A 20,246-nucleotide genomic window follows, 5' to 3' on the forward strand; every position below is an offset into this window, starting at 1 on the left:
CTTTTTTCTCTTTTTCTCGCTGTTTCGTTTTGTTTTAGTATTAAAAGAACTTTTTTCTCTCTCTCTCAAGTATCCAGAGATCTAGAGATTCTGGACCCTGGCACTTACATATGTATGTAGGTACAGTACAGGTAGATAGATATGTAAATACTTTGAAAATGACGCATTTTCAAAATACCCTCTTCATAACCAGAAGATTTTAATTTTAATTTATATTTCTCCTTCTCTCTGCTTTAAAGTTCTCCCAAAGGAAAGTAGCCAATCCCTACCTGCTATATCACACATTGCGTGACACAGCCAGCATCTTCAAACACACAGCAAAGTTGAAAATTCGCCTCGAGTTCGAACCTTGGATCCCCGGATTACAAGGTGACTACTGTCTACCATTTTCCTCAAAGAGCTACAGTACAGCACGAGGTGGGAGAAGGTAGAAGGTATGTATTCCGAAGTTTCAAAGGGAAAATGTTAAGGGTACGAAAATGGGACGCCAGAATGCAAAGAATGAAAATCCCCATAAGATGCTCGAGTAAAGAGAGAGAGAGAGAGAAAGAGAGAGAGAGAAAGAGAGAGAGACTGAGGTAAGGGGGAGCAAGGGCTTGAAAAGTAAGAGAGAAAGAAAAAAGTAATGGTAGCTAGGAAAGTGAAGGGAAGAAACAGAAGGTAAGGAAATGCAGAGAGGGAATAAGAGATAGGGAACAAAGTTACATGGAGAGAGGGAGAAACAAACGACGGACGTGGGAAGGAGGGGGGAGAGGGGAAATAGAAGGAAGGGGGAGGGGGAAGAGAAGGAAGGAGGGAAAAGTAGATGAGATCTTTCAAGAAATACGAAATAAAAATATATACGTTTTTGCGGAGATGAAAATTGAGCTTTGCCCAATGCTTTCTCCTGGATTTTCGAATTTCTAATCCACTTTGCGGGCCTTTGTTAAAACAATGGGTTTACATAAATTTAGTACCTATGATGGCTGTGATCTTTGGGGAAATGTGTTCTTCGATTGGTTGATCCATTGAACTTATTTACAGACTAAATCTTATCCATTTGTCAAATGACCAAGTTGAATCAAGATTTTAATCAAAACCATATAAACAAGTAACAAATGGGTTCTTTGATTTTCACTGTCAGAAATCGACATAATTATGTATGCCTGTCGTCGAAAATCTTTAAAACTGCTGTTCCCAGTTTGTTAAATAGTGAATAAGATTCGGAAAAGCTGAGGGAGAAAGCGTTGTGATGTTCCAGACTGTATTGTTGTAGAATACTGTTTGCTATCAGAGTAAATCTCGTTGAGTAAGCAAAGTGAAATATGATTCAAGGGAAAGTCTTCATCCCCTTCCCCTCTCTACTCTCTCCTACCCTCTCGCTGTCTCTTTCTTTCAACCCACCCCTCCATCTCTCTCTCTCTCTCTCTTGATCTGTATTTCTTCCCCCATCCTCGATTTTCTCTCTCACCTTCTCCCTGTCTCTTTTTTTCAACCCGCCCCTCCATCTCTCTCTCTCTCTCCTGATCTGTCTTTCTTTCCCCATCCTCAATTTTCCCTCTCTACCTCTTCCTGTCTCTTTCTTTCAACCCGCCACATCATCTCTCTGTTTCCTTCTTTATCACTCTCAATTTCCCCTTCTTGTCTTTCCCTGTCTCTTCCTTTCAACCCATCTCTCTCTCTCTCTCCTCCATCTCATATTCTGTGTTTCTTTCTTTCTCACTCTCAATCTCCCTTGTATTTCGCCTTCCTTTTCCATCCTAGGGAATTCGATCAACAATTCTTTTTTCTCGTTATAGTAAATGAGGTTTAGGGGGTTTTGTTTTTGGGGTTGCAACAAAATGTGGGTACCTTTCTATGTATGTTGTCAGGGAGTCACCGGGTGCCAATTCAGATACCTTTTGAGCTTCTCTGCCTACTAGTATCATTAGTTGAACTACCAAACAATGATTTGATTAATTTTATTGGTACACCAGTTCTCAAAATCATATTGGCAGATCTTTTGTATCTTCTCCAAGTCGAAAGATCTCCCACCCACGGTTATGATTTTAATTAGCTATGTATAAAAGCTCTAACCCGTGAGTTTTCAAATAGCTGCCTGGGCATATAATTATCTACCTACCTATACTCAGAATATTATTGAAATATGAACGTTACCTTTTGACACAAAACTAACTGAAGTACCCAAAATAAAACTTTCCACGAAAACAAAATGGAATTTGCACGAGGAATCTACCTACAGAGTAACAACAGGTTATTTTCGTCAACTCTCCGTGTTTAGAAGTTAAAATGAGACAAGATGTCTGACTCTATACATTTACTTACAGAAATAATGCTGAACAACATGACAAAAGAACACAAGAGTCAGCCTTTCAGTTTCATTCCCTATGTAGAAGTTAAAGGTTTCGCCCTACAAGATGAGAAATGATATTATTTGTCATCAACCCCCACCATATTTACCCCGCTTTACATCAAGCTTGCCATATTTACAGCTCTACACCACCCTTGCCGTATTTACACTGCTATACATATACCAACCTTGCCATATTTCCACTGCTCTAGAATAACCTTACCAAATTTACACCCTCTCTATACCAACCTCACCATATTTACCCTGCTCTACACTACCCTTACCATATTTACACTGCTCTACACCAACCTTACCATATTTACTCCGCTCTACACTACCCTTACCATATTTATTCCGCTCTACACCACCCTTACCATATGTATATGTATACACCACCGCCACCGTATAGACTTCTATACTGTTGCCTTCACAAAGTTCTCTGCCCTTACTCTATATCATATTTACCCCGCTTTACATCAAGCTTGCCATATTTACAGCTCTACACCACCCTTGCCGTATTTACACTGCTATACATATACCAACCTTGCCATATTTCCACTGCTCTAGAATAACCTTACCATATTTACACCCTCTCCATACCAACCTCACCATATTTACCCTGCTCTACACTACCTTTACCATATTTACACTGCTCTACACCAACCTTACCACATTTACTCCGCTCTACATCACCCTTACCATATTTACTCCGCTCTACACCACCCTTACCATATGTATATGTATACACCACCGCCACCGTATAGACTTCTATACTGTTGCCTTCACAAAGTTCTCTCACTAAAAACCCCTATGTAATTTTTAAACCCACCTCTTTTCCCATTGGTATAAGGCGCGTATTTAGGTTTCGCCTTTCGTTTTTTCCTTAACACTTCCTTCATAACAACAGGCAGGAGAGGGAGAGAGAGAGAGAGAGAAAGAGAAAGAAAGAAAGAAAGATGAAGAAGATGAAGGTGGTCAGATATCACCAAACTCCAAAACCACTCACGGAGTCACGGACATCATTATCATCATTAGTGGGCTTATCATGTTTGATGGTTGCTGAATCCGATAATGATATGTATGTTCACTGCAGCTCGGAATAATTCTCTGGGGCAAGTTTTGGGCTCTGTTTTGCATTCCCTAGCTGATGCCATGGCAGTAGAAGCACCTTTATCTGCACGCGTCCTAGTTTGCCCATTTCTTGGTCATATGGGGTAGCGCTTATACCCTGTCAACACAGCGCTAGGTCGCGGGTTGGATTTCTGCCCTAGGCGAATTTTAACCTAACCAGAGAAGGTTCGTTCTTGGAACGGCTGGCTTTCTCCTATCCTGTCCTGTCTTCCATTTCGGAACGATAAAACATTCGCTATTTTACAGCTCCCTCTATCAAAAACCTCTTCAAAAGAGAGAAAAAAAAAACTAGCGCGTGGTTGGTATCCGGATGAGTGGCCATCTGGGAAATATTTGTAGGTATTGATGTGGAGACCCTGTTGAGCCCTGAAGAGAGGTGCCTTAATTCAAACAAAAAATTCCGACCTCTGGACAATAATTCTAAATTTTATACTCACGCACACACTCGAACATATTTAATGGCATTTTTGGTAAATTGACAAAAAACTTGGCCCTGATGACAAGTTTAAAATTTGCGTGAAATTGTTTTTTTTTTTTTTTTTTTTTTTTTTTTAAGGGGGGCCCGGGGGCGTTTTGGTCATATGTGCACCATGGAAGCTGAAGACCTTGTGACTGCGAAGGAAGGGTGAGTGAAAACATCAAAATTCTGGCATCGTATCTGAGGTGGCTTCAGACTAGGAAAGTAAAGGAAGTACCTGCAAGTGGGGCGAGTCCTTGGTATATGGGTCCCTGAGAAGTCCTTCGTGCATGGGTCCCTGGTCTTCTACTTTACAGTCCTCTGTCATTTCCCCTAGTCCTCCTTCTTGCCTCCTGCATTATCCTTCTAAAAAGCAATAAGTTTTGTGGAGGAAGAAAAAAGGAGAAGAAAGAAAAACACAATTAGTTTTCTCTCTTCTTGACATCAAATAAAATGGCCGTGCTGGGAAACGCCAAGTTGAAAACTTTCGATATCGGTCGTTCATGACATCATGATTTTGGAGCTTAGAATAGTTAGGCCTTATGTTGGGCACTTGGGCAGTTCGCAAACGGGTTGTAGGTTCCCTTCGATCTTCGTTGTCGTGAGAAATGAGTTTTTACAGTTGATTATTTCACACATAAAATCTTTTCCACGAATTAAAATTGAGCATCAAGGAAGAGGTGCAAAGATTCTGAGCAAAGACTTTTCTATCACAATTGCCTCAAGTCGTTTCGTCTGTTGTACTCATTTAGAATCCGCATCTCTCGTTCCAAGACTCAAGTACTTATTTGTTCTGGCTTGCGTTTTACACTCAAATGTTTTTTTTTTCCCTTCCCTTCGTCCCTCCTTTCTCTCTCTCTCTCTCTCTCTTTCTCTCTCTCTCTTCTCCCACTCTCTCTGTCTCTTTCTCGCTCTTTTCACGACATAAAATACCGCTATGGTAAACTTTTTGTAATAAAAAGCGACGACGATGGAAATTATTCTTTCTCTCTTTTCTCTTTTTTTTTTAATAAAGTCGATATCTTTTCTCCTTTCTCCCTCATTTTCTCGGTGTTTACACTTGTAGAGCGCGAGGTTACGCTTAGCGTAAAACGTGTGTCTCCTAAATCAACTAGTTTACAAGTTTAACCTATTTAAGGTTTGACTGACCTTAAATTCTGTCCTGAATAAGGGCCTAACCGTATCTTTTTGGAAATTTGGGCCAGGGCAATTTTGATCTACATAGCTTGTTGAATCTCTATGCAAATTTTTATCGACCTAGGTCGAAATCCCAAGTCTCGAGAAATGCGAACTCTTTTTGAGTTTTTAAGGAAGTTATTCGAGAAAAACGAGTTGGAAATCGTCTAGTAAACGGAAGACAGCGTCACTTCTGACTTCTGAGCATTATTCTTCATAAGTTTCGGCGATGTTATACCAGGCATAAAATATTTCTGTCATGTCGGGAATTGAACTCCGTCCTCGGACCTGATAAGCCACTGTAATGCACGCCGATATGATTGGTAGCAACAGGGCGCAAAGATATTCTCATCGGAAGGGAGTACAAATAATATTTCTCAACGTAAAGAATGCATTCTGTATACGAAGAAACAAATTTATTTTGGATAAAATTTAAAAATACACATTTTAATCCGTATGTGTATACCCCTCACACTCTCACTTGTTTTCAGAGAGTGTGTTTGCTCAACCGGCGGCGTTTACTCGCCAAACAAGCTTGATTGGAAACGAGAAGATGTTTAGTCTTATACTTTGCTTTCCGTGCCCAGACACCAAATGCCATTCGTTTGTCTTGCACCTTGGATTTGGATCTTCCTCGTGTCTTGTCATATCTCAAGTATTTTCTTTTGTACTTATCAAGTCTTATGCCAACCACTCACGCTCAGACCGCAGTCTGTCAGACAGTCGAAACGTGTGTGGCGAAAAAGGTTCAGGCCCAGGTCTCGAGCGTTTTCCGCCACACACGTTCCGACTGTGTCAGACAGACCTGAATGGCTAGCCTTAGGTCTAGTCACTTTTTTGAGTTCGTTAAAAAAGGATGTGTCATAATTTGGACAAAGCCACAACCACACAATCGCTTTCAGTGTGTCCCCATTTATTATTATTATTACACAATTGGATCAAACTTTATTTACAGATGGTAACAAAAAGTATATACATATAAATACAAAATAAAGTTTGATCTTAGTTTGAAAGAAAATCATTCATTTACAAAGTCTAGTTAGTATGAAAGAAAATCATTCATTTACAAAGCCTAGTTAGTATGAAAGAAAATCATTCATTTACAAAGTCTAGTTAGTTTGAAAGAAACTCATTCATTTACAAAGCCTAGTTAGTTTGAAAGAAAATCATTCATTTACAAAGCCTAGTTAGTTTGAAAGAAAATCATTCATTTACAAAATGTTTGCCGAATCGGATATTGATATATGTATGTTCACTGCAAAAGCAAACAAGTTTTGGACTCTGTTTTGCATTCCCTAGCTGATGCCATGGCAGTAGAAGCACCTTTATCTGCACGCGTCCTAGTTTGCCCATTTCTTGGTCATATGACATGAAATTATAAATTATATACAAAATCAAAGGGGGGAAAACAGGGGGAAATGGAAAAAAAAGGAAGGAAAAAGAGGAATTTGTTGAAGAAGAGAGGAGGGAGGGTCTGGGAAGAGTAGGGGAAAGAAAAGGGGAATAGTAGAGAAGAAAGAGAGAGGAAAGAAAGAGAAGAAGAAGAAGAGGGGGGGGGAGGAGACAATATTTGAAGCACAGAGCACCCCACCCACTCCTGTGCAGATAATCAACAGCCTATTGATCTCGGGAAGTTACTTTACAACTAACTGTAGTAATTAAATTTAGAAGGGATAAACGCTTCGATGTGCGAAACACTTCATGAGAAGACATGATATTGTACCTGATCCACTCGACCCCAAGGTAATTAGTTATGATTAGATTCTAATAAATTAATTATTTCTAATAAAAGAACTAGTGACGTCATTGATGCAACATTTCGACCCCCCGATGATGGCGCAGACAAAGAACATATCCCTGTTCATTATGGAATGAACAAGATTTTCAAATTGTTTGAACAAGACGAGGGAAGAATGAAGTAAAGAGAAAGCAGAATCTACTTATGCCAATAAATAATAGATTCTGTAACTTGTTATCATTTCATTCTAAAATAACTCATCAGACTGCCACGGCGTGATGTTTGAGATGAAATTTTAATAAAAAAAAAATCGTTCAGTCGGCAGGCGCGGACCACCAAGTTGACGGGGGAAAGTATTGTTGACTTCTTTTGTGTTTAGACATTTTGAGCTTATGGGTATTTCTGAAAAGTAGCTCATCTTTTAGAGGTCATGTTGATTTTTTTTCTCTCATTTAGGTTTCAAGTTTGAAGATTCAAAAGCCGTTGATTGCAATGGCTCCTTTTGATAAATAATATGATTACTTGATTAGATAGATGTGCTGATTCACAGCTTTTATTTATACAATTTCTCATTTCTCGAGAAAAGTTGGTAGGTAACGTTTTTGCTGCCACCCAAGTTTTAATTAGAAATCTTACACTAATCGCCTCCAAATCCTCCAATGCATGTGATGTGGAATACTCCCCCTGATACTGAGTGATTATCAGTTTTTTACTTCATGAAATTATAACGAACCGTATGTGCTTGAAAGGGTTAATGATGATAATATGGTGTTCAATCTTTATTCAACAATTTGTGATATGTGTACCGAAATAAAAACAAATGCCAAAATGAAGCTATTTACCTCAAACTCAAAATTCAATGACACGATCAGCGCTCAACAGGGTGTGACAAAAGTCCGAGTTTCACTTCCCGAATGAGGTGTGAAGGCTAAAAATAGGATGTTTCGAAAATGACATTAGCTTTGGTGAGTTCTCTAACAGGAATGACATTATTTTTGCTAGTACATAACAATAAAGAAATTCCACAGAATATTAAATACCTGTACAAATTGTACAATATTAGGTGAGTCTGTCAAAATATAGGTGAGTCGCATTCAGCACCCTCTGACGGTCCAAACTGCAATCTTCGCCATATTGACATCACGTTTCAAACTCATTAGTCTTTTAGGAAGTGGTTACATTGCTTTTGGATTTTTGAACTATTGATACAGAAAATCGTGAGAGAAAGACTCCAGTTTAGACTTAGAGTAACCACAAACTTACGCCCAACCCGGATCTGAAAACCTGTTGAATCTGATTCTAAAGCTGTGTCTGCACATAGTCGACGACTGTCGACTGAAACCATCCTCACTGCCTCGACAACATAGATTCACCTCGTCCATCAACCACCGATCGAGTCGATCAACAATGTGGACACCGCTTAACCACCAATTTTGGATTTTACAAGACCCAGTTCACACAAATTCAAATTCATATTTAGTCATACGCTACGAAGTGCCAACAAATTTTATATAAAATTAAACATAATATAGTTTATTTAGTTTAAGTTAAATTTAGTCTCGTTACTTGCTCCTGTTGTTGGCGATGTTTAGATTCACTCTGAACATTATACAAACTTTTCCAGTTAATATTGTTCTGGCGTGATGCATATGCGTTTCCAATATATGTACCTAGGTACTTATATGTGCTACTTATGTGATAGGCTGATTAGGAAGATGTTTTAATATACCTACAGTATATCCCAGAAGTCCTTCCCGACCCTCGTAACTTTTGAACAGCAAGGAATTTTGAATATCTCATGTTTCTGAAGATAGAAAGATGCTTATGGCCAATTGTTTGGTGGTGTCAAAGTAAAGTTTATATATACCCCCCAGAAGTGACATTTTTAAGATGAAAAATGGCCATTTCTCAATAATCTCAAAGAGGAGCCCTCATAACTACACGCATTAGTCATGCAGAAGTTAAAATATTCATTGCAACGTTGTTATAAACCCAGGGACAAACGGTGTTATTTCTGGGAACGCTTTTCAGTAAACTGTGCTTACTCAATTACTCATCTAAAGTCTCAAAGTTCTCCAAAGTGGCGGAAGTATACTGGAGATACATATGTATCCTACATAGTTTTCTCTTCATTTCCCTTCGTAGAATCCCTCCCTAACGCCTCCGTCAATATTTTCACGCTATTTTCCCTTACCTGATGACTGATGACTCTATATTTCTTTCCCTCACTTTACCCCTCCACAACTCGACTTTCCTCTTGTTTTTCTCTTAGGAATTCAGTCACCATCACCACACGACTCTGGTGACCTCTGACCTTATCTATTCCGACGTCCCTCTATATTTCTTTCCCTCACTTTACCCCTCCATAACTCGTCTTGACTTTCCTCTTGTTTTTCTCTTAGGAATTCAGTCACCATCACCACACGACTCTGGTGACCTCTGACCTTATCTATTCCGACGTCCCTGATACCGAATCAAACGCCAAAAGTCAGATTGTGCATGTACAGTAGGAGTCGGAGTTTGCGTTTGGCACTTTTGGACTTTTTTCTTCTATTTAATTGGTTGAGAGCCGGATTTCAACCATTCGGGTAACTTTAATCAAAACCCGGCATTGCAAGTCCTTATAAATGGCCACCTTTGTTATAGGTATTTGCAATTTTGCATGCTGTGCTAAGTGTGCTTGAACAAATGAACATGGCAAGAATCGGGATGAACCATGTCCATTTTCAATAAATTACGAAGATTGAAGACTGACCATCAATGGGTGTTTCTACACCGAGAACTATCTGGTTAGAAAACGATGTTAAAAAAAAAAAAATCTGTACAAAATTGGGTTGATGGAGTAAAATGTAGTAAACATTTCTGGCCCTTTGCAGCACGTCTCTTTCGCCTGAAATGGAACGGGAGCTTTTTTCAGAGTATTGTGCAAAATTCAATATCAAAGTACCGACTGGTGAGTGGTGTACCATGTACCCCCTCGCAATAACCTTTAGCATTATAATGTTGCTTTTCAGATAAATACGCCATGCTTCATTTGTGAAAACCTAAAAATAGACATTATTCTTTCGTTCCATCTGGCCAAGCTCGAGCCTTTTTGGGGTGCTTTTCTGGGAATTTGTTTTCCTCCATATTTATTTCATTTCACCAGTTCGAAAAAGATACAAAGTGATATTTATTTCAATATAAAAAAAAATCACTAGAATTCCTCTTCTCCGGTAGAGACCCTAGGATGCATGTAGCGTTTCCTCTCTGGGTGGCTCCAATTGTTCTCATCATATCACTCCAATTGATCTCATCATATCGTGCAATGTCCTGCTATCGCCGATTCTGGTCTTAAGCTGGTCCGGCCCTATCGGAATTTCGTTGTTTTATGATCCTTCTGCCCCTAGTATGCTCAAATTTTAGAGTTATGAAAAATGATAGCACGTTTTGGAGAACATAATTTCAAATGCAATAAACACCACAAAGCAAGCACATCTGGATACTGGATATGTTGTAAATGTGGAAATCTGTAGTCCGAAAAGTGTCCATCACAAATGGAAAAATTATTTATTTATACATATTACAAAAAAAAAAAAAAAAAAAAAAAAAAAACCCTTGTGCTTACTGAATTACTCATCTAAAGTCTCAAAGTTCTCCAAAGTGGCGGAAGTATACTGGAGATACATAATATATGTATCCTACATAGTTTTCTCTTCATTTCCCTTCGTAGAATCCCTCCCTAACGCCTCCGTCAATATTTTCACGCTATTTTCCCTTACCTGATGACTGATGACTCTATATTTCTTTCCCTCACTTTACCCCTCCACAACTCGACTTTCCTCTTGTTTTTCTCTTAGGAATTCAGTCACCATCACCACACGACTCTGGTGACCTCTGACCTTATCTATTCCGACGTCCCTGATACCGAATCAAACGCCAAAAGTCAGATTGTGCATGTACAGTAGGAGTCGGAGTTTGCGTTTGGCACTTTTGGACTTTTTTCTTCTATTTAATTGGTTGAGAGCCGGATTTCAACCATTCGGGTAACTTTAATCAAAACCCGGCATTGCAAGTCCTTATAAATGGCCACCTTTGTTATAGGTATTTGCAATTTTGCATGCTGTGCTAAGTGTGCTTGAACAAATGAACATGGCAAGAATCGGGATGAACCATGTCCATTTTCAATAAATTACGAAGATTGAAGACTGACCATCAATGGGTGTTTCTACACCGAGAACTATCTGGTTAGAAAACGATGTTAAAAAAAAAAAAAATCTGTACAAAATTGGGTTGATGGAGTAAAATGTAGTAAACATTTCTGGCCCTTTGCAGCACGTCTCTTTCGCCTGAAATGGAACGGGAGCTTTTTTCAGAGTATTGTGCAAAATTCAATATCAAAGTACCGACTGGTGAGTGGTGTACCATGTACCCCCTCGCAATAACCTTTAGCATTATAATGTTGCTTTTCAGATAAATACGCCATGCTTCATTTGTGAAAACCTAAAAATAGACATTATTCTTTCGTTCCATCTGGCCAAGCTCGAGCCTTTTTGGGGTGCTTTTCTGGGAATTTGTTTTCCTCCATATTTATTTCATTTCACCAGTTCGAAAAAGATACAAAGTGATATTTATTTCAATATAAAAAAAAATCACTAGAATTCCTCTTCTCCGGTAGAGACCCTAGGATGCATGTAGCGTTTCCTCTCTGGGTGGCTCCAATTGTTCTCATCATATCACTCCAATTGATCTCATCATATCGTGCAATGTCCTGCTATCGCCGATTCTGGTCTTAAGCTGGTCCGGCCCTATCGGAATTTCGTTGTTTTATGATCCTTCTGCCCCTAGTATGCTCAAATTTTAGAGTTATGAAAAATGATAGCACGTTTTGGAGAACATAATTTCAAATGCAATAAACACCACAAAGCAAGCACATCTGGATACTGGATATGTTGTAAATGTGGAAATCTGTAGTCCGAAAAGTGTCCATCACAAATGGAAAAATTATTTATTTATACATATTACAAAAAAAAAAAAAAAAAAAAAAAAAAAAAAAAAAAAAAAATCCTCTCTCTTCTTGCTCCTCTACCCCTTTATTCCCCCCTAAAATAAAATAATATTTTTATCTTTCACTTTTTATTACCTTGTGTATAGGGAAGCTATACATACGTCCTTTTTGAGGTCCCCTGAGTCCAAAAAGTGGGTTTTAGCAAATTATCTGTTCACAATATGAAATATTGTATGTTCCAAGGATGGTAGTGTAACTATTTTGTTAAAAATTGGATGGTAATCCGTCCAAATACTAACCTAACAACTTTGGTGTGATATTTTTGTGTGTCATAATGTAATAGAAAGTGGTGTGATGTTCACACCAGATTTTTAAAAATACTATTACCCTCTCCCTATTTCCCATCATTTTGCTGTACTTCCTTCTACGCCACCAAAATATCTGTTGTATGAAAAAATAAAAAGTTGGGGATGTTGTAAATGCAGCTTCCAAGCACAGTGCTCCCTACTGAACATGAACAAAATAATATGAGGTAGGATTGTATCTAGTATCTAGGGGGGAGCTCAGCCCACCCCCCTCAAGCTTAAATTTTTTCCTTTACTGTAGGTGAGATTCCGAAAATTTGAACCTATTACGTATTAGGACAAAGGTTCATCAACATCTCTTGCAATAATTAATAAAATTCCAAACTTGTAAAAATAGATTGTTAAAAGTCAAAGCTTCAAAATCAACTTTGAACATTCCAGGCTGAACCAATAGGCAACACGCAACAGACATCCATTCGAACTTTGAAACGTCCATTAATTTACCAACTCTGAACTCATCAAGTGTAACATCTCTAATATTCCACGTAGATACAACTAATAGACATTCTCGTCGATACCTTGATTTACTTTTATCTCCTAGATATCTCTTGGTCGATGAGTGATGTAGAAAGTATAATCTAACAGCAACACATTCACAATATAAGTAATAGGCAATGATTTACAATACTGTTCTATTAACACATTAACATTATCTAAGTGAACCAGGCGAAGTAACGAACATTTCAACACCTCAACCAAACCGAACCTTCTTCAATCATAAATAAAATTCATAAGAGAACTCTCGCGTTGGTAGAATTTCTGAATTACACACCAGCAGATAGAATTTAATCTCTTGCACATTGGTGCAACATTAAAAGATGGTATTGGATGTGTAATGCAATGCAATTTATAATCTAGAGATAAGTTATACCTATCCTTACTATCCTACTTTGAAGGCGAAACAGCCCTGAACTTAACAACCTCCTCTGTAGATCATTCCACACTCGATAAATGAGACTGTATTGTAACTGCTGGCAAAAGTTAACCTTTACAATCACACAAAGTCATTTGAAGATCAAAAGTGATTCAATTATAAAATGCTTTGTGTGGATCTCCAATTACCACCCTCTACTTTATCTTCAGTAATCAAAACGCTGAATGCTGTGAGGAAGTAAAGATTCAACAACACAGCAGCATGAAAACGAAACTTTGGAAAATTCAAATGACATCACATATCAAAACGCTGAATGCTGTGAGGAAGTAAAGATTCAACAACACAGCAGCATGAAAACGAAACTTTGGAAAATTCAAATGACATCACAAGTACAGAAGGGATGACTCGCAGAGTGGAGAAAAAAGTGGAACGAGTGAAGGAGAACTGCTGGGAAAATAATGGGAAAAATAACCCTTAATTCAGAACAACTTGGTCCAATCCCTTTTTAGCGGGAAGGAAAGTCTTATTTTGCTTTTTCATCAGACAAAGCGTGATTGAATGAGAATATTGTGCACGTCTGTGACGTGTATCTGTAATCATCTGAATGGGTTTTGCGAATTTCTGTTTACTGAGCTTTATTTCAGGTAACAAGTTGACTGATCTTGATTTCAGTGACCTACATGACGTGATAAATCTTGGTATTTGAGGGCTCCTACTTTGATGAAACTTGTGAATTTAAAGGCACCGACATTAAAAACAATTATACACCCTTGTCCGGCCTACGAGTAAAAGAACAAAGTAGTCTCCTCCATTTCTCAATATCGATAAAGGCAAGAGGAAACATCAGTGTGAAGGAGAGAATAAACTTGGGGAAAAGTAGAGGATTAGAGGAAGAAATAAACACAGAGAGAGAGAGAGAGAGAGAGAGAGAGAGAGAGAGGGAGAAGGCTAAAAAAAAGAGAAAAACACATTCTGAAACTTTTCTCAACTTTTTTTTTCGCAAGTACCTACGTCCCTTTGGCCTTTCGCTTTAGCTTTCTGAAACAAAGTCCTGGTATCTTCAATTATCACTGGGCTTAGAAAGTTATAAAACTAGCAATATAGCTGCCATCGAAAGTAAGAAAGCAGCGTCTTATAAATTAAAACTTTGCCTTGGAGCAATTTGTTTCTGAAAATTTAAGATAGGAGGTGGTGGTTATCTAAATTTTATGAGCTTTCTGAAGATGCTCCTAAAGCTTTGGACCCACAATTTTCCATAGTACTGTGTTGTTTCGAGACTACCTTCTTGTGGGTAGTTATTTCAAGATGATTACCACTCTATGCTACAGCGTTTGATCATCAGTGGACAAAATGAAATTTGAATTTTCCTATCTATTCGATGGATGTTAAATCCTAATAGTGAAAGTCTGATGGTCTTGTCGTGCCATATGTAGATATTCTGGTATGGAATTGATAGCACATTTTTTCTCACATCAATATGCTGCGATCCAGAACCTGAATATTGATAGTTGCTCGTAATAATGGGTATCAGGCACATTTCAATTCATTTACTCGCTTAATGAGATATAGCAATGTGTTTGTACCTAGGTACGTCAAAATAATACCTAGGTATGTTTATATGTACCTAGATATAAGTCGATCGGCATTATATTCACTGTCATCTGGTCGTCTCATGCTCTATTCATGAGAGATTATACCTATATGCATATGGCTGTTCAATTGTTCATACCTTTATTTATACCTAATATGTAACAATATTTTGGCATTTTTGTTACAGTATAATACCAGTGACCCATGGAACTCTGAAGCACTTTTGAGCGTGGTGTGTACCTGGATGGGTGACTGACTGAGTGCACATTTGCTGCAGGCTGATTCGAGCCATACACACCTTGCCCTCAGGAGGACATATTGATGAGCTGTTGGAAATTCGAGCGAAAAAGGTAAGTTGCCAGGTATAGGTAGCTAGACAAATTTTTCGACCAACCAATGTTAAAAGTGATTGGAGTGATGGAGTGTTATTGGTAATTTCGATAAATGGAATCGAGCTAGCTTCTTTCAGTAGAGTATTAAGTAGATATCTACTTTACGCAGTTTACGCCTTACCCAGTTATAAGAGGAAGAAGACCCCTTCAACTGACTCTTCACCAATATGGGATTCAAATTTAGATTTCTCATCCAGGTACTTATAACTCATAGAGCAATATATCTTTCCAGCATTCCAGAGCCATCTGTTTTTATAAACAAGGAGAAGAACACAAAATAACATAGTCTCAGAAAAAAAAAGAGGAACCCTTTCCCCGAAATAATACACCAAGTCTGAAAATAAAACTAAAGAAGAAGACGAAGAAGTAGATTAAGTAGAAGAAGAAGACAAAGTTAATCAATTTAGTTCTTCATTTTATATTAGGTAGATTTAGACCCTCAGACTTTTTAAAGGATCGCGCTGTCTGAAATTTGAAACATGTGATTAATTCCTATGAAAACATTTATTTTTTACCCTAAATAACTAAATAGATAATAATATCAACAGGGTGGTGTTGAAGCTGAGTGCAGAACTCCCCAATAGACTAAGGAAAGGTCGGTAGTAATTTATTCATCCTATTTGAAATTGGACAGTACAGTATTTTCTCCTCCAAGGGCCAAGTAAAATTGCATAGTTTGGTCGTGATCATGATTGGAGAAACCCTGTACGGATCAAGATCTTTTGCATGCTTCTGATACGGCCATCCACCGACTGCTCTTTTGTGGATGGACAAGATTTGACAAATACGCTGGACACCTCCGTCGCGTCGACTATATTTAGACAGACATAGCAATGGAGCAACTGTTAAATCAGGCTTATGGTCTACATCAAATGCACGAAAAATAGTGATTTAGAGTTACCCGGTATATTTATAATGTGTGTACAATTGTACATGTACAGAGTGTGTCTATTTGTAGCTTAACTCTACTCGCGTGCTATCAAGTATTTTCTCATTGGTTCAAGTGAGACATCCGCTGCTTCTTAGGTGTAAAAAATATTAATTTGAATATGCATTATTAAAAAAAAAAAAAAAAAAAAAAAAAAAAGTCTACAGCACTCTACATCACATGAGGCTAAATGCATCACGGATCCATATTTTTGTTTATTTTTTTCGTCAACAATTTTATCATCCTCCATTTTTTTCAATTCTCTCATGTCCTAAAAAATAATATTTCCCACTCCTTCCTGTGTTTTTCCTACCACATCCCCTCTTCTCTCCACGTCGCGTCGCCTAGGTCCAATTACAACTTTGCTCGTGGCATTTTGAACAGTTTTCAGTTCGAAATGATTTTTATCTTCTTTCCCATCATGTTTTGGGGGAGGATAAATATTGCTTCCCCCTCACACCTGTGTGTTGGTGCAAAGGATTTACCGAACTACATTGGTAACTTTTCATAAATTTTATTAGTTTTTATCTTCTTTCCCATCATGTTTTGGGAGAGGATAAATATTGCTTCCCCCTCACACCTGTGTGTTGGTGCAAAGGATTTACCGAACTACATTGGTAACTTTTCATAAATTTTATTATTAGGTAATCTACGTGATTTTACGAGCTAACTTTAAAGATATATGTAGGTAGGATGTGGGAACATAATTTACAAAATTATACACCCATTCTGTGTTGAGTAGTTTAGCAGACTTTTTTAACTAGCATGTTTTTCAGCCTAATAGGCAACAATTGTGTCATTTCATTTCTGATAACTTCGTGAAAATCTACCCAAAACTGAATTTTACATAGATCCTGTGACCCTGATGGCAGATTCTTCTTCTGCGGTACCTACCTACCTATTGATACTATGTACATAGAAATTCTTCTAGATATCTTTTAATAGAATTATGGTAATGTCTTGAAACAATATTATGGAATATGGTAGTTCTACGTTGAAAGTTAAACCTATGACTGGGTAGGTAACACCTACTCCTTGGAGTGGATGTACTGTTGGTAATTTGTCTACAAAGACTGACCATGATATTTACCAAGTTATATAGGTTGATAGCCTAATGTAAGATTTCAATTTACTATGCATCAAAAATTACCACAAGCCCTTTCACTCCCTTTGATTGAATGAACGAAGTGAGATTTAGGTTTAAGATGTTTTGTAAGTAATATTGGTTTGTTATTTCAGGTATCTATCTGTTTGTTACACTATAACTCTCAAATATCAACAAAGTAACAACTTACTCCTGGTGGAATTTTCAAGGAACTTACAACTGTGAGTCTCCCGTTTTGTAGACACTAATTTGAAATACTTTGTGTCTACTTACAAAACACCGATTGGACAGTTAGTTGCAGCACACTGGTCATCTAAACAGAAAGGTTCTTGATGCTATGGTGAAATAAAAGTTCTGCTGACTTTGCAGGAGATATTCTAATTTGTAATTTGACCATTGCTTCCTTGCTTCCTACATGTTCCAATACGTAAACTATGCTATTGTTCAGAGTGCCTTCGGGTGCTTGTCTCTCTATTTCTACGATTTCTCGCATAAAAAATAAATCTCTCAAAGTACAAAGCCTCTTATATTTATGAAAGCAAACGAAGTTAAATTATACGGTACATATGTAGGTAATGATTCTTCCAAAATCCAAATTTCACCTATCAAAGCCATCAAAGATGCTTGAAATTGCACTGCTCACCTATCAAAAGGAATTATTAAATCCATCAAACTCTCCTAACTTAATCAATAATCACATTTCTAAACAAATCCAAGAAAATAATGAAGATTATTTTTCTCCCACGCTGGATTCGTCTCTAATGAAATAAAAAGTTAATAAAAATATTTTCCAATGTCCCATCAAAGTTTTCTCTCCCCCTGAAAAAAAGTTATTAACCACCCTCTAGTACGCTTTTATCAAACAACTCGTCCGGGTAACCCCTACTTGGATAGCAGATTAGCACATGAATGAGACTACAGCTTCACTAAGCGCTGCTGGTTTGAACCTCGTTTGGCAGGCCCTCTTCAGTAGAAGAGCTTACTTTCCGTGTCCGCAAATGTCACCAACTTTAGATTTGGAATCTCCAGTGATTTGTCACATGAATTGCTTTCTCATTTGCAAGTGCCAGGTCATCCGGAGTGCATGTTTGCTCAAGTCGATTGCAGATCAGGAGGTGGCCATGAGTCTGCATTTCTCCAGTCTCGCAGTCAGCGTCTTCAGACAACAATAGTTGTGATACTGCTTTACTTACCCTCAGTTATATTCAAGCTGACGCTGTACAAACTGATTGTGTTGATACAGACCGCTATATCCAGAGAACACCAAAGTTAAGCAACGTTAAGGCGCGGTGTCTGGACGTACTAGCATATTGTCCAAAAGACTAAAGGTAAATCAGCTTTGAGAAGACATGTGAATTTCAATGAAATCAAGGTTAATATTGGCCCGGTCGAACGGTTTGTTCTTCGTTGTATTGTACAAGGTCTATCAAATGTCTCAATGTCGAGATTAAACAAATAATAATTTAGACAGTAATTTTTGGTTCAAGCTTTTAGAACCCATACTACCCAAACATTTTCTTCAGGGATTCCCCTCTTTGAAAGTCCTAGGGTTTGAAGAGGAAACAAGAGCAGGAGGGGAAATGCCCATCTGTCCATCTGTTGAAACTGGAAAAGCACGTGTTCAATCAAAAAGGAGGGGAGGGGAAGGGAAAGAGACACACACACCATAAAGATGGGGAAGTTATATTATTCCTTCTCTCTATCTCGTTGACAATGGGGGTTTTCCTGCTTCAACTTTTATATTATGAGTCATAAATGAGTTTGCTAAACAATTATGATTATCTGAGCTTTTCGGGTGATTCAATTTTTCGTATAAAAAAATTACATTGGTGTAACGGGGAAAGAAAGAAATTCGGGGACGTATTACAGCTTGTCGAAATGGTGTTTGTTTGAGCATGTCATTTCGCTTAGTGAAATTAATCTTTTTGGAGAGATTTTTCTTCCCGAAGTTTTCAGAACTGTTTGTTTTGCTTCTGTGTTTGTTCTCAATAATATCTCATAGGAAGGAAGAAATTGGAAGAATTTGAAGATAAGGAATGACCTCAACGGCTTAATGCTTGTGTCATCAAAAGTCCAAATGACTTGGTTTTGGATTTATTTACCCAAGATTTTCTATTTGTTTTAGCGTCATATATCATGATTTCTTTTTCCTTTTAACCTATTTTCCAGCCATCCTTGGAGAAATTCGATAAGAAGCCATTTCGGCATAGGTCTGGAAGTGCCTGTTTTTTGTAACGGAAATTCCTATTCATCTAGTTACTGGTGAGCTCTCGAAGGAATCAGTTCTAGAACAGGATTCTATGTAGAAATTAGTAGGCAGTAGTTACACTATTCATTGCAAAACTATAATAATGAAAGAGATCTACAAGTATATCCGTACAAACATATAAATATAAGAGGCTTTGTACTTTGAGAGATTTATTTTTTATGCGAGAAATCGTAGAAATAGAGAGACAAGCACCCGAAGGCACTCTAAACAATAGCATAGTTTACGTATTGGAACATGTAGGAAGCAAGGAAGCAATGGTCAAAGTACAAATTAGAATATCTCCTGCAAAGTCAGCAGAACTTTTATTTCACCATAGCATCAGGAACCTTTCTGTTTAGATGACCAGTGTGCCTGAATCATCTATCCAGTCGGTGTTTAAGTAGGCAAGATGAGAAACTATCAAAGTTTACCTACTTTGAAAATTGGTGTCTATGAAACGGGAGATTAACAGTTTGTTGTAGGTTCCTTGAAAATTCCACTATGAGTAAGTACCTACTTTGTTGACATTTGAGATTTATCGTGAAACCGACAGATAGACTTGCAAAACATCTTAAACCTAATTTTCACTTCGTTCATTCAATCAAAGGGAGTGAAAGGGCTTGTGGTAATTTTTGATGCATAGTAAATTGAAATCTTACATTAGGCTATCAACCTATATAACTTGGTAAATATCACGGTCAGTCTTTGTAGACAAATTACCAACAGTACATCCACTCCAAGGAGTAGGTGTTACCTACCCAGTCATAGGTTTAACTTTCAACGTAGAACTACCATATTCCATAATATTGTTTCTATGTACATAGTATCAATAGGTAGGTAGGTACCGCAGAAGAAGAATCTGCCATCAGGGTCACAGGATCTATGTAAAATTTAGTTTTGGGTAGATTTTCACGAAGTTATCAGAA

General features: G+C 37.8%; 1 protein-coding gene across 2 annotated transcripts in view; it reads left to right on the plus strand.

Annotated features, from left to right (window-relative positions):
- LOC113469493 overlaps window positions 1-20,246 on the plus strand; it is an 82,115-nt gene that overhangs the window by 15,773 nt on the left and 46,096 nt on the right. The window contains exons 3-5 of one of the 2 annotated variants that reach the window (XR_003392885.1): window positions 240-434; window positions 14,835-14,997; window positions 15,588-15,838. The gene's annotated coding sequence lies outside the window, so the exon portion shown is untranslated. Of the gene's footprint in view, window positions 1-239; window positions 435-14,834; window positions 14,998-15,587; window positions 15,839-20,246 lie in introns of those variants that run through there. The other variant, XM_026827256.1, reaches the window with a different exon arrangement.

This window comes from Diaphorina citri, unplaced genomic scaffold (assembly GCF_000475195.1).
Source record: "Diaphorina citri unplaced genomic scaffold, Diaci psyllid genome assembly version 1.1 scaffold1103, whole genome shotgun sequence".
Taxonomy (NCBI): Eukaryota; Metazoa; Arthropoda; class Insecta; order Hemiptera; family Psyllidae; genus Diaphorina; species Diaphorina citri.